A 10,760-nucleotide genomic window follows, 5' to 3' on the forward strand; every position below is an offset into this window, starting at 1 on the left:
TTATTAATTCTTCACTCAAATTTGTTTGTAAATTAAGCTTTAAATCTGTATAATTCAGTCAGTTACCTGACACGCACAAAAAAACCCAACAAAACCTTCAAGAAAGTGTAACTGCAATTACTTTTTACTTTATTGGTCTAGAGTTGGAAGAATGGATAAATCTACATAAGACATTCATAGGCCTACATAAGACTTGAAGAAATTGGAACACATGAAAATTGCACACATGCTACAGATGCAACAGACAGAGATTAAGGTGAACCAGCACTGGAGTGTTCCTTTAAGGTATCAAAAGGAATGCTGTCTGATGATATCAAGGCCATCACGGTTACATCAGGTCAAATAGTCTTTATTAATATTGTTAACTCGGGTTTAACAGAATACATATTCTGCCTCACAGTACATTTCACACATGCATATCAGGCAGTAGTGACAGTGTGATAATGTTATAGGTGATATTTAAAATGATAGCAAATATAAGTTGTGTATGTGTTTGTGTTTTGTGGGAAGGACATCATGAATTTATACGTGTGTCAGAGTACTGCTGAGAGAGAGAGGGGTTTCCTGCATGTCCAATTGATTACATGCGTACATGTGTGTAATGTTGATACAGTCTGAGGCAAGCATATTGAGAAAATAGTGAGCCATGTGTGTAAGCTTTACTCTAAATTTAGAAAACATTTTTTGCTCACAAAAAAAGGAAAGCATTTATGACACTACTGCTATTCTCCATTAAGAAGAATGCCTTTTTGTGCAAACTGATGTGCGTGTGTGTGTTTGAGCCTAAGACAGTGGCAGACAGAGGCTAAGTGGTTTGGATACAGATAGCAGAGCTGAATCTATATTTCAAATATGGCTGTCAGAACAAATTTCCCTGATCACATACTACACTTTAAGTTGCCTAATAGAAGTCTACTGAAACATGCATTTCCTAAACGCTTGGCTAAATGATATTTCATATCGGAAAAGAGAGCTGAATAAATGCATATAATTTATTTCCTACTTTTCCCAATATTTCCCCCATATTATTAGTTACGAATTTTATATCTGAATGTAAAATGTGTCAGAAATGTGACATTACATGTAAATTAGTAACAGCTACTTGTTGTAGTTCCTTTGTTGGCCCAATCTTAAATTATGCATTATTAGGCTTATAGTACACTATGTAGGGTATGAGTAGAATCCATCATGTTCATCCTCAAATTGTATGTAAATGCCAAGAAGACTAGGAAATTAAAAATCTAACGAAATATCTTCAACAAAAAGCATTAATGTGGATAAATAAATAAAAATGAATCTGAAGCATTTATTTCACATTTCTAATTAGATTTCTGCAGCAGTATGTAATTAAAATTCGAACAGAAAAGGAATTCTAATAAAACACACACACTCTAAGGGAGTATGGTCTCAGTTCCCTGGTTTACCCAGCTGTGTGTCCCAGACAGTACTCTGATGTCACCATCCCTCCCTGCACCACCCCAACAGCCCCTTCTCCCCAATACCTCCCTCACTTCCTGTCAGCAGAGCAGTGATGTCACAGCCCAGCTGGGGATGTCACGTCCACTCTGACGTCCCCTAGAAACTCTCTCGGCATGCTCCCCTTCTCTCTTACTGTCCCCCACTTTCATCCCTGCTTTAATCAGTTCAATCCCTCTGAGACTATGGACAGTCACTGAGGCACGTACCACAAACACAGGGAAACACACACACATATACACACACACTCAGTTCCATGCACAAAGTAGCCCAATGCTATGGCACTTGTCTACCCTCCTGAGCACCTCATATACTAACTGACACAAAAAAAAAGTCACCCATATAATTTTAAATGTCTTTAGTAATAAAGCATAATTCCCATGGACCTTGTTATGAGTGCAGCACGGATTTAATGTATTAACATAATCCAACTGTTTAAATATTAGGCGCATACATACCATCAAATTTATTTATTAGAGCCATTAGAGGCTTTAATTCCTGAGCTTTCCACAAACAGAAACCCAAACCACTTACATCAAAATGTTTTGGATCATTTTATCACTTTTCCTAGTTCTATGAAAATTACAGTTAAAATTCAAGTTGACATTATTTATTTAAGTCACTGAGGAAATTAACTACTTCCTTTAAGAAACATGTTTGTGTGACTGGCATAATTTTAAACCCAATCAATTGGGATTACAATTATAATAATACTAAATAATAACAATAATAACAACTTGTATTTGATTTGTAACAACTAGTAGTTGAATATAATCTCCACCAACACCATGTCATTTAAAAAAAATGATAATGAAAAATGCAGACCCTCTGCCTGGATCAGACATTAAGAGCCAGGGAAACTGAGTTTTTAATTCTTACAATTGTTTGAACTCATAAATCAGGTGCTGGTTTATTCAGCTTACCATAGTTCATTTAATACTAAAAACACAATACTGTCATTGGGTGTCTCTGTGGTCTTATAGTTCATGGTTCCTGTAGGACACGTTATGTAAGGACACTGTGTTACTCTAGTACTGCTTTGAGAAAAGCCTCTTAGCTCTGCTGGTAGGAAAGATAAGTGGACAAGTGTAAATAAAGCACCTTGTTGCAAAGGAAAGGTCTAAACACTACACTGCAAGTAATGAAATCTCTCTCTCTCCCTCTCGCTTTATTGGAGCTGACACATTTTCTCTGCTCATTAGAGCTGAGTGGCAGTGAATTCCCTACAGCTGCGTAGGACAGTCCTGCAGCCTGCCCCACAGTCGTGTTCTCCTGCTACACATTTGCTTGAGAGGTGAGAGAACTTCAGAATTTTAACATAGCTGTAAGGATAGAATTTCCTCAGAGAGACAGATGGAGGCCTGGGAGTAAGCCTCGTACTGAAAAGCGTACAGCTGATTTGTGGATTATTTATGGGCTACAGATGGACACAAAACACACCTGGACCTTAAACTGAGGGGTTGTAGATGCTGCAGACTGGAACTAAGGAATTGATGTATTTGGTTTTGTAAACTGTAGTCTACTCAACCATCTGAAAGGATCTGATGAAAAATTTTCGATAGTATTGTGGCCTCTAGGTTTATGCAGGCGTAAATGTAATTTGCTGGTCCAAAACTGCGTTTACGTTACTGCTTGCCAAGACCAACACTTAGCGCAAATGCAATGCCATCTCAGGACAGAACATTAAATGTCCTGTTACATTACTTACAACCCATTTTTGTTTTTTGTCCAAAATAAACTGACGGAAACAACTTAGTTTTGGCTACTAAATGTAAATTGGACATTTAAACTCACTTTGAACTTCATATAATTAATAGCGTCAATAAAATTTCTAACAAAACTAATTAAACACCACACTCACCAAATCTACTGGCAACACAGAGACAAGGACTGAGCTGATATAAAAACATCCTAAAAATGATCGAGAGTGCTAACATATGAGTAAACACCCACAGATGCACACAAGATGACAGAAAACACATTTGCTGTAAGCCAGTTTTTTCTACTACAAAAATATTAATGCAAAATGCATAATCATATCCAATTGTATGCCATTATGAAAATGTCACTGAACTAAGTTGCACAGCTGTGCTTTTTTTTTTTTTAAGAAATGAAGAACTTGATTGAACAGATCAAGTAGTAGATTGTAGCAGAATCCCCAACCACACCTCTTGATTATACATTTCTAATCCTGTCCTTTCGCTGCTCTGTACCAAGTTACCGCAAGGTAATACCAAGAATTCTTCTAATACCAAGAATATACAATGCTGTCATCTTGTATTTTGTGATCACTGCCCATTTGGAAGTACAAATGATACTGCAGCAAGGCATAGCAAAAAAATTTAATGCAAATGTGCTGTGCTGTTGTAATTTGCTGAGTACGGCAAATAAATGGCAAGCTTGTTTTGGCAAAACTATTTTTGAACCCTTCTCAGTTTTGAACTGTGGAGTGTTTTTAATATGTGCTGTGCTTGACAATTTCTGTTACACTAGAGTGCATATATTTATACAATAATGACATTTCTCTCTACATCCCTTTCTTCACTTTTTCTCTTCTCAATGCTATATCTGCCAGAACATCCTTATTATTCATTGTCAACAAACACCACCATCACTTATTCCATGGCAATTAATCAGTGCACTAAACTAAAACTATTTCCTGTAATTATACATTTAATATATTTACAGATGGAGTGTTTTCAATGATAAATGATATTTTAAAACTAGGTAGATTCTATTATCTTATTTTCTTATTAACTGATTTATGTCATATGTCTCTTATTGCACTGTGTGTCTGAAATCACTCTCTCATTCACTCATTCACTATAGTAGCTGTGTATAGAGCAGTGTATAGGACAGCATTAAGGAGACACTGGACCAAATTCAGACAACACTTACTTGGGAGCGATTATTATTCAGAATGTTATTAGAATAGCTTGCAAACTGAAACCAGAAAAATACAGAAGACGTACCTGTTGGCTTCATCGGTGGTTAAACAACAGTAATACATTTATATTATTGTTGGCTGCGCCAGTAACCATGCCGAGCTAAAAGAAATCGCTTTGCCTTGTGGTACTTATTCCTTGCAGTAAAGATAATAATATAGTTAACTATCCAGGAAAAATAATTTGTCCACTGAAAATACAGACAACACTACAAAATGGAGGACACCCAAATAGCGCACTATATGGTAAATGGGACTAGAAAGTGCAAGTACCAGAATTAATAAATTACATCTACAATCATATGTATAATCATACCTGAACATACTTTATGCTTAATGTGCTGTACATCTACGATCATATGTATAATCATACCTGCACGTAATTTATGCTTAATGTGCTGTACATCTACGATCATGTGTATAATCATACCTGAACGTACTTTATGCTTAATGTGCTGTACTGAATGTGTTCTAAATTTAGCAGCAGCACCATGTTCCCAAGCTAGTAATATATTGCCAGTAATTATTTCTTGTAGTCAAACAGTCTTGTGTTAAAATCATTCAGTTATTTTTGCTGTGTTTGAATGCAGCCCCATTTTGCCTTTAAAACCATTTATTATTTCCAGGCTTTCATTCATTCCCTGCATTCCCACAATCCTTTCATTCACTACTACCTTACTCCACCATTCATCATTCACCATTTCCATTCAGTCCTGAGGCATTCATCCTTCAGCTCAGAGAGAGAAAGTGAGAGAGAAAAGAGAGTGAGAGAAAGTGTGAGAGAGAGAGAGATCCCCACTCAAACATGATGTACGTGCAGGACAGCAGGACCCCCCCTGTTGGAAATGAACCCTTATCTTCCTCTCCACAAAGTACTCCTATTCACCTGGCCTGAACCCACTGTGTCCCCTGCTGGCTACTGTCACTAATCAAAAACACACGCACACATACACAAACACACAAAAGTTATAAATAGTTTTGTATACCAGAAATGTCACATTTATTTGAAAACATCTTGAAAAAACTTTTATTTGAAAAAAGGTGCAAACAATTCCTTTTAGCTATTCAGGGTAATTGATGTAAAAACTACACAAAGGCACAAAGACAATAATACCTACTTGCTGCCCCAAACACCCCACCTCACACGCGCACACACACACACACACACACACACACACACACACACACACACTGTACAAACACGCTGTACAGGTTCAGCTTTCAACACACAGTGAACCAGGTCAGGAAAACAATACATACATTTACACACACACTTACACACTCCTGATTACTATACAGTAAGAACCAAAATATCCAGTGAAAATTGTTTCAAAACCACAACTACACTTGAGAAAGCTCTTAACTTTCCTTGCCTATGTTCTCTCTCTTGTGCTGTTCTTTCCCTCTCCCTCTCTCTCTCCTACCTGATTGTCTAGTTGTTTTCCCTGGCGACTCCCGGCTTCCGTTCCCAGGCTGGGAGGTGGGCCAGTGGCCACAGTACACATACTTTCCAGCTCTGAAGGCCAGCGGAGGCTCCTCCTGTCCAAATAGCCCTGCAGGAAGAACTCCACTCCTGATCACTGCCACTGCTCCACACTGTCACTCCACTTCACAGACCTGTGATCAGAGAGTGTAGGTACGCGGGGGGAGGCAACACCTATATCTAAATATGAAAGAGAAGGCGCAAAAAAATAATGCATTAAATCAATAAACCATATGTAGTCCAGACTGCCACCTGCTTAATCTATTCATCAGGGCTCTGGTCTAAGTGCTGCACAGAATGATGCAGCAGGGCTTAAAAAGTGGAGCTGAGCTTTTGTACTACAATTTGATGGAAATATATGCTATATACATTCACTGAGCATTTTATTAGGAACACCTGTACACCTAAATATTCATGTAATTATCTAATCAGCGCATAAATCATGCAGATATGGGCCAGATATGGGTAATGTTCACATCAACCATCAGAATGGGGAAAAATGTGATCTCACTGATTTTGAACGTGGCATGAACGTTCATCATTGTGGCATGCAAGGTCAGCGGAGAACGACAAAACTGGTTTGAGCTGACAGAAAGGCTACAGTAACTCAGATAACAACTCTGTACATTGTGGTGAGCAGAAAAGCATCTCAGAATGCCCAAACATGTCAAATCTTGAGGTGGATGGGCTACAACAGCAGAACGCCATGACAGGTTCCACTTCTGTCAGCCAAGAACAGGAAGCTGAGGCTGCCATGGGCACAGGCTCACCAAAACTGGGAGCCTGGAAAAACGTAGCCTGGTCTGATGAATCTCGATTTCTGCTGAGGCACACAGATAGTAGGGTCAGAATATGGCGCCAGCAGCATAAATCCATGGACCCAACCTGCCTTGTGTCTACTTATGGCTACCTCCAGCATGATAATGCACCAGGTCACAAAGCAAAAGTCGTCTCAAATTGGTTTCATGAACATGACAATAAGTTCATGAAACCAATTTGAAAAAAATCTGCAGGAATTGCATGATATAATCATGTCAACTTTTACCAGAATCTCAAAGGAATATTTCCAACATCTTGTGGAATCCATGCCATGAAGAATTGAGGCTGTTTTGAGAGCAAAGGAGGTATAAATGTTAGTATAGTGTTCCTAATAAGGTGATTTGTGAGTGTATAACACAATTATACAATGTAATTCCAAAGCATTCAATCATTTAATTAGCAACATAGACATCAGCTAGTCTACTAAACTCACCACTGAGCTTGCTTCTAAATTAGACCTTTTAAATGTGAATCAAATTTTAATCAATTTAATAGATTTGCCCACATTACAGAATCAGATGAAATGAAAAAACTTGTTTTATTCATAATGTTGAGAACTCATTCACTTTCAGGATCCGCTTTATCCTGGTCAGGGTCATGGTGGAGCCGGAGTCTATCCCAGGAACACTGGGAACAAGATGGTAGGACTATATTCTGGATGAGACGCCATGACACCATGGACACACACATTTACATACTCATGCATGCTTAGGGGCAATTTAACTTAGCCAATCCACCTACTGGCATGTTTTTGAGAGGTGGGAGTAAATTGGAGAGAGAAAGACTTCTCATAATGCCACAGTCTACACCTATAAAGCTCATCATTCATTCATCTTCACTAACCACTTTATCCTGGTCAGTGTTATGCTGAATTCACAGCCTGTCCCAGGAACACTGGGAATACACCCTGGATGGGGCACCAATAAATCACAGGACACCACACACATCTGCATATGTGAGTCGATGTGGCGATTTAGAGGAGTAGATTGAGAGGAAACCAGAAGAAAGCCACACGGACACAGGGAGGACATGTGAATTTCCACACATAGTTACCCGAGCTCAGGATCAAACCATGGATCCTGGAGCTGTGCTACCCGCTGCACCACTGTGTAAACCCTTTACAAAGTTCACATATTATTAATATAAATAAACATGCAAATAAGAAACTAAATACATTAACAAATAAAGTTGACATCCATTGAAGATTCACATTTGTGCATCTATAAACATTAGTCTGTTAATCACTGAGCCAATAGATTTAGCCAAAGCACTGACACAGCCAATGTCTTCCATCACAACAGTTAAACATACTGAGTGTACATGAGGCCATCTTTGACCATGCTGTGAGTTTCATCCTACTCTGTCAGTAAACTGCCACACACCACACCACAGTTTCATGTAGACACAAAGCTGAAGCTGAACATCAGTCTACTAGACTTTTATGTGATGTGAGTAAAACACAAATCCATGCAAATTGCATAATGATAGGGGCACTGATTTGCACATTTGGTAGACTTTTATGTCAGTGCAGTAATCATTTGCAGAGGCTGTACGGTGCTAAAGCCGAAAAGCAGCTGTGGTGGCCGCAAAAAAGCCACTGACAGACACAATATTAGCCTTCGGGGGGATATCGACACTCATGCTGGTGCTGCCTGTGCTGTTTAAAGTGCTCAATAGTCATACTGAGAATATATACATACATATGTGTACATATTATATATATATATATATATATATATATATATATATATATATATATATATATATACACGTATAACTTTGTGACAAACTCTAATGTGAAGACAAGTACAATATGCTTTTTAATAACCTGTGAAAGTAAAAGCCATTGTGAAAATGAAGTACTTGCCGACATAAGAAAGTACACTATTTTTTTTTCTTTAACTTTTTTCTTTATATGAATTCTACACATTTAAGCATTAGCAGAATAATTCAAACTATGCAAGATACAAAGGGTGAACATGACACGGGGCTCAACAGGAAGAGTGCTATTAGGCAACAATTAATGCAGGAGAACAATATTCTGTACACTTTTTCTGCAAGTCTTGTCTCTCACAGCGGATATTCTGGAAACACATGATGTAATACAAGCTATAACAATTGTTTGGGCTGTGTAAACAGAAAATGGAAAAAACTGTCCTGTCTAATCAGTATGTGGTCAGTATTGTGAACAGTGCATCTCTTGTGGAACTGGGACAGTGTTAAGTGAAATTATATTTCGAGATTTCTTTGACATATAATATATTATAATTATAACGTAATACAATATTTATATATATAAAATTTCTACTGCTATGGGGTGGGGAAAACTTTTTGCCTTGACTAATTTTATATATATAAATATAATACAATAGTTATATGTATATATAATTAGTCAAGGCAAAAAGTTTTCCCCACCCCATAGCAGTACTAGATTTTATTTTCCTGTGATCCGATCTTACAAACGGATTTAATGGGAAAAAGGAAAGAATAACAATCACATCAGTGTACATTAATACACTATATGGCCAAATCTTTGTGGACACCTGACCATCACACCCACATGTGGTTCTACCCCAATCTGTTGCTGTATATGCTGTAGCATTGTTTTTCCTTCACTGGAACTAAGAGGCCCAAACATGATCCAGCATGACAATGCCAAAGTGAGATCCGTGAAGACATTGTGTGTTAAGGTTGGAATGGAAGATCTCGAGTGGCCTGCACAGAGCCGTGACCTCAACCCCAATGAACACTTTTGGGATGAACTGCAACACCAACTGCACCCCAGACATCAGTGCCTGGTCTCACTAATGCTCTTTTGGCTGAATCAGCTCCAAAATCTAGTGGAAAGCCTATAAAGAGGGACTAAATCTGGAATGCGATTTTCAACAAGGACATATTGGTGTGATGGTCAGGTGTCCACAAACTTTTGGCCATACAGTGTACTTTATTACTTTACACTTTTGTTAGTGGCAAAAGGTCAAGTGTTGGGAATACTGAGCTCTTGTGTTACTTGCTTTAGACTGGTGATGGGTGTATTTGCATGACTTTATTGATTTTTGCTTTATTATATACATTAAGATGACGTGTGAACTGTCTGACTACTATACACTTTAATCACTAATTAGCTAACATTAGACAGCTCACTCTAAGCTGACAAGAGCTTGGTACGTTTTCTGAGTGGAGGTCATAACCTACAAAATTCATTTAAGTACAGCAAAAACAAAACAAAAACAAACAAACAAACAAACAAAAACCCTCAACCACTGATTTAATGCCAGCAACAAAAATGCTAATGTACAGCTTTGCTAGCTCTTAGCTTTTTAGTTTTTGGTAGCAGTTAGCTTTGGTGCTGAAGTAATTTGTCAGCGATATGTTTTAGCCAAAACGTGCTAAAAATTATCTATTAATATATATAACCAAATAGTTTGTTTATCTATATGTAAATAATACACATTAGGTTTATTTCAGAAACAATGATAGAGCTAAAACTTTCTTACCTGTTTTTTTCACTACTCCGAGTCAATCCCTAAAAGAATCGATTCTCTGATCTCAGGCATTGGGACTCGAACAGCTCTACTGAGGAGTCGTGATGTGTCGGGTAAAATTTGTGGTTCGTGAATTTTTCTGCACCTTTTTGTTATGCTTTGTGTGTTTGCTTTCTATTATTGGAATGCATCAGTACTTGCTACAAATATAATAAAAAAAAAAATCTCTGGTTCGTGAACGAATCGGCTCTTTCAATCGGCTCTTTGAGGTAAACGTTGGGAGTCGATTCACAGATCTTTAGAGCCATTCTAGTGATTGGACAGTTCAGCAATAACCTGCCATAAATCAGAATATATTTTTGAAATTACAAAATGATATTATATATAAATTATATATACAATGTAAAACAAGGTTTACAAATATTATATATTATTTGATATTAAAAATCTTATATATATATGTAATGTTATAAAATGTTAAATAAATAAAAGTTAATACATTAATATTAGAAGCATATTTGAAAAGCAGTTCCACTAATAGTAATAGATTAGC

The 10,760-nt window shown here is 37.4% G+C and overlaps 1 long non-coding RNA gene across 3 annotated transcripts in view; it reads right to left on the minus strand.

Moving 5' to 3' along the window:
- The window catches only part of LOC113532936 (uncharacterized), a 30,146-nt gene extending 19,595 nt beyond the window's left edge, over positions 1-10,551 (minus strand). For all 3 annotated transcript variants that reach the window (XR_008303546.1, XR_008303548.1, XR_004579491.2), the window contains exons 1-2: positions 10,220-10,551; positions 5,845-6,083 (exon numbers count right to left, since the gene is read on the minus strand). This is a non-coding gene — a long non-coding RNA (uncharacterized LOC113532936). The remainder of the gene's footprint in view (positions 1-5,844; positions 6,084-10,219) is intronic.
- Between the last annotated feature and the right edge of the window lie 209 nt (positions 10,552-10,760).

This window comes from Pangasianodon hypophthalmus, chromosome 14 (assembly GCF_027358585.1).
Source record: "Pangasianodon hypophthalmus isolate fPanHyp1 chromosome 14, fPanHyp1.pri, whole genome shotgun sequence".
NCBI classification, from domain to species: domain Eukaryota; kingdom Metazoa; phylum Chordata; class Actinopteri; order Siluriformes; family Pangasiidae; genus Pangasianodon; species Pangasianodon hypophthalmus.